Here is a 5,374-nt window from a genome sequence, read left to right as displayed (position 1 = left end):
TCTGGAATCCCTCCAATGTGGATGTTCCCCCATCTCAGTAGAAAACATCGTCTGATTGGTTGCAGCAGAAGGGGTCAGAAGACCAGCTCTGATGCTTCCTGACTGTGTGACCACAAGGAAGCCCAGTCACTCTTCCCAAAGCCTTCCATGTCCTCTTCCATAAAACAAGGGGATTGGTTTCTAATGGCTGTTCCAACCTGAGACCTATGATGTGATCAGATGGTCTCTATAATGCCTCCCAATTTTAAGTCTATGCTCTGAAGTCATTGATGCTCTCTAAGTCCCCCTTTCCTTCTCTGAGAAATGAGAGATTGGGACTTAATGACCTCAAAGGTCTCCCCTAGCTCTAAGGCTATACCTGATCGATACCTTACTTTAGACGGGTCACTTCACTTCTTTCTCAATTTCCTTTTCTGTTAAAAGATTGGACTGGATAGAATTTTTAAGTTTCTTTCAGCTCTCAATCAATGATTGCCTGCTCACCTATACTTGAATACCCCAAAGAAAAGTGAATACTGCTTCTATCAGCAAAGATCTCAGTTCTTCCATACCTAAAGGGACTGTCTTTATGACCTGGGGTATCCTTCCCAGTGGTCAGTCAGCCTTCTGGAGATGACAGTCTGGAGACTGGCCCAGACTTCAAGGAAGAGGCTCAAAATCTGCTGTTGGTTATACCCTTAAACCTTGTTTACCTTGGCTAAGGAAATGATGCTTATAAAGAGCTTCAAATTCAGCACCATTTCTTATTCAGTCATTTCACTTATGTGCAATATTTCATGATCCCACCTGGGGTTTTCCTGGCAAAGATATAGGAGTGGTTTGCCATTTCCTTCTCTAGCTCATTTTATAGATGAGGAAACTGAGGCAAACAGGGAGAAGTGACTTGCCCAGGATTGCACGGCTAGTAAATGTCTGAGACCATATTGAACTCAGGAAGATGAATTCTCCTGACTCCAGACCCAGCACTATGATGTCGCTAGCTGTCCCCCACCATATCTACATACGTTGTAGACTCTGCCTTCTTTCAGGAAGTATTCATAGGACTTTTCTCCAGCAACTTAGAAATGCTGCGAGATCATCCCCAGATAAGTTCCTTCATCTGAGCCCTGCTCCACAGCGACAGCCTCTCCAGCAAAGTCTAAATGTGCTTGAGGGTTTTGTCTGTACTTAACCCTCACTCCATAAAAAGTTGGATTTGTGTTACTTACCATGGATATTTTCATCCGGTTTTCCCTTGGCACCAAAATTGCTGATTGATGACTTAGAATTAAGAAAAGGGGAGTAGGCTGACTTTTAGACATTGAGCAACCCCAGAAGTATTATCCCCAGTAAGAGGGAACATAGACCAAAGGCTCCCAACCAGAAAAGGAGACTCAAACTATGTTCACAGTTTATTTCTGGGGCAAGTCTAGAAATTTAGAAGAGAAGTACTTAATATTTGAGAACTATGCCAAATGTCTGTATTTCTAAAGCCTTTTCCATTTTTAATTTCATCTTACAGGCTGTATAACACTTAATCCAATCAGAATGCTGTTGGGGAGGGGGTGACTTGGAGTTTTCCAAAGGCTTTCTTGCGTGTGGAGTTCTACACTTTTTGTCTTTCTCTTAGTTTTCAGCAAACAGAGTAAGTAGAACTATGGCTCCAACTCTACCCTACAGTGATCTTACCTGGTGTGAACCACCTGATTACAAAGTTCTGGCTCCTTACAGGACCAAGGAATATACAGAGTCCATGATTTAAAAAATCAACTCTATTTCAGTGGTGGAGGGAGCACGGTCATGCCCTGCTTAGGAATCTATTTATTTTTTTTTGTTTTGTTTTGTTTTGTAATTCTTTTTTTTTTTTTATTTAATAGCCTTTTATTTACAGGATATATACATGGGTAACTTTACAGCATTAACAATTGCCAAACCTCTTGTTCCAATTTTTCACCTCTTACCCCCCCCACCCCCTCCCCTAAATGGCAGGATGACCAGTAGATGTTAAATATATTAAAATATAACTTAGATACACAATAAGTATACATGACCAAAACATTATTTTGCTGTACAAAAAGAATCAGACTCTGAATTATTGTACAATTAGCTTGTGAAGGAAATCAAAGATGCAGGTGTGCATAAATATAGGGACTGGGAATTCAATGTAATGGTTTTTAGTCATCTCCCAGAGTTCTTTTTCTGGGTATAGTTAGTTTCAGTTCATTACTGCTCCATTGGAGATGATTTGGTTGATCTCATTGCTGAGGAAGGCCTGATCCATCAGAACTGGTCATCATCTAGTATTGTTGTTGAAGTATATAATGATCTCCTGGTCCTGCTCATTTCACTCAGCATCAGTTCGTGTAAGTCTCTCCAGGCCTTTCTGAAATCATCCTGTTGGTCATTTCTTACAGAACAGTAATAGGAATCTATTTATTTTGAAAGGATTTGAGGGGAATATCCACAAAAGGCCTATTTTCCGTGGGGGTCACTTAAGCCTTTCATTTCCTTAATTCTTTCAGCCTCTTCTCAGAAACATTACAAACTTTAGCAGAGGTTTTCCCCCAAGGTTTAACCCATCATGTGAAGAAGAACAGATATGTGTATATTTACATATAAGCATATATATAAAATGAACATATATATATATATATTATGTACATACACATACAAGAATTGAAATGAAAGAAAGAAATACCAGCTCATTGTGGAGCAGAGAGCCCTGGCAGCTAGGGACATTGGGAAACTTTTCGTGTAGAAGTTGGAACCTGGGATGATTCTTAATGGAAACCAGAGAATTCCAAGGGGTGCCTGCGAGGAGGGCACCTCTCCCAAGCATTGGGAAACAGTCAGGGTAAAGTCCCAGAGATGGAAGATGGAAGGTCCTGGATGCAGCCAGGACAACCAGATGAGAGAGTTCAAAGCAGGGGGGATGAATGTTTGAATGGATTTACAAGTTGGTTTCTGTTAACATCTCCCTTTGCCCCAGTTCCTGCCTTTAACCCACTGCAGGGGCAATGTTCTTGCAGACATTGGAGATAAATAGCCTTCATGGCACTTGGGAGATGACTCTCACCGAGGGGACTTGGGGAGTACAGTTGATTATGGCTACTCCTTGCCCATGGCCCATCTTTCTTAGATTTCTGACTTCCTGTCGGGGGATTCTGCATCCCACCCTCCAGGTACTCTTGAGGAATGGCAGGAAGGGAAAGCACATGACAAAAGGAATTATGGGGAAGTCATAATTTCTTGTCCCCTTCATCACAACTTACAAAGTCTGAAACAATTATGCGGCTACAACAGGAAGGCTGCTGCTCTCTCTGGAAAGTTTCTGGAAGCAAAAAAACAGTCCCTTCAGCATCCCCCATTCTCTGAAGTGCCCCCCCTGAGCAGATGTATTATCCTTGATGGCCTGGTTACCCCTTCATTGCTTTCTCCATGTATTCTGAAGTATCTAGGGAAGACTTCCGGGCCCTCAAAGAAGAAACGATTTTCTACATTCATCATCCTTTGTTGGTAGCAGGGAGACATCAGCCAAGGTGTGTGTGAGAACACAGGTGGTCCCTGTCTTGATAAATCCAGAGCAGATAACAAAACATTGGAAGAAAGGGTCCTCCTGAGGAAGAACCCTGTGGGAAGCAGGGAACCCATTAAGCTCCTGAAGGGAAAAGTCCCAAAAGTCCCAAAAGTCCCAAGGTGAGACAGATGCAAGGTGAGCAGAACTAATAAAATAATATCCAGAATGACCCATATGGTTAGTGGAAAGACCTTCATCTACAAAACAGCTGAAAACAAATATTACAAAATTTCAAAGAACAATTTTGGCCTAAAGAAAAAATATGGGAAGATTTATTTCTTCATAGAGTTTCAGAGTTCACCAGTATGGAACATTGTACATACTGTCAAACACTTTTGATATATTGATTGGTTTTGCTAAATTTTTCCCTTTTCATATATTTTCTTTTTTTTAAGAAAAATATAAAGGATAGCTTTGTAGGACAAAGGGTAAGGAAAGAGAAGTCTATGGAAGGAAAGTAAGATAATGCAAAAATAAAATATAAATATAATTCATTTAAATACTACAAGCCCCCACCAGAAAAAGAGGTTTCTAAGGGATTTCATTCATATTAGAGTAAAGCTACAATTAATTCATCGAAAGTTTGCTATATAGCCTGTGGATTATCCATCCCCAGGTTTCTACCTCCATCATTTTTTAGCCACTGCTCCATCCTGGTTGCTTTCCCCATCCCACTTATCACAACTCTTCTGAAATCATGGTCCTCTGACCTGATCACAAGATTCCAGACGTAGAACGGACGCAGTACAGAGCAGAACCATAAGCCAGAGAGATAGCCATTATTCTGGAACCATTGAGAGAACTAAAATGAACAGAGATCCCAAGAGGTGAACTGGGACACAATTAGAGTTAGCCAAAAATGGATTAGACTCTAAACAGCCAACTCACAAGAAATCAAGATTTCATTTATCACTTTTGAGCCCAGAAGGCAGCACCAGGAGGCAAATGGAGGCTGGGGGAGCATAGACCAGAATACCTCAAAGTTCCTGCTACCCTGAGGTTCTAAGACAGGAAAACCTGAAATTGGGAACATTTGAAACAGTTAATTCTCCCCTATGCCCCATGAAACGGAACTGCTTTTAAGTACTGGCTTATTTCCTAATTAGAAAAGCCTCAAGCCTAAATTCTGATTGTAGTACATTGTGATTTATGACAGATTAAAGAAGCCTGGACAAACATCACTCCTATTGTTACAACATGGTTGGCCAAACCAGCTGGCGTTATGGAAAGTTCTGCCTTAGATCCTCTAGTCATCCAAGTTCAAGGCAGCATGTCCGCCCTCCTTATTCCTCTTCTCATTGATAGGTCTTTGGTGACCATGTATTTTGTCCCTAATTTATGATCTCCACACACGCTTGTTCACAGTCCATGGGACAAGCAAGAAGCGGGGGCCATCTTGTTTACGGTACAGTTGTTCTGTCATGCTCAGAACAAGGTCTTAAAAGTCCCTAAAGAGAGACATGAGGCAGAGTGGAGGGAGAAATGGTGAGCCTCTGAGGATCGGGAGAATTCAAATCACTAAGTCATCGACAATCAGAAGGTCCCTCTCCAGCCATGCTCAGAAAAGAGTCCTCTGTACATTGTACACAACAAGACTGTGTCTGGTCCTTAATGAGCAGATATCTGCTACCTCTGCAGCATTTCAGCCAACTTTTGGGCAGCTCTGAGGGTTAGGAAATATTTTCTAACATCAGGCTCAAATCTGCCTATTTGCAACTGCCATTTATTTCTCCTAATCCTGTTGTCTGGGGCCATACAGAACAATCAATCGCAGTGGTTCTCAAAGTCAAGTCCAGAGATTCTCTGGTGGTCTCTGAA

This window comes from Sarcophilus harrisii, chromosome 5, assembly GCF_902635505.1.
Source record: "Sarcophilus harrisii chromosome 5, mSarHar1.11, whole genome shotgun sequence".
In the NCBI taxonomy this organism is placed as follows: Eukaryota; Metazoa; Chordata; class Mammalia; order Dasyuromorphia; family Dasyuridae; genus Sarcophilus; species Sarcophilus harrisii.
This window is presented reverse-complemented; position numbering follows the sequence as displayed.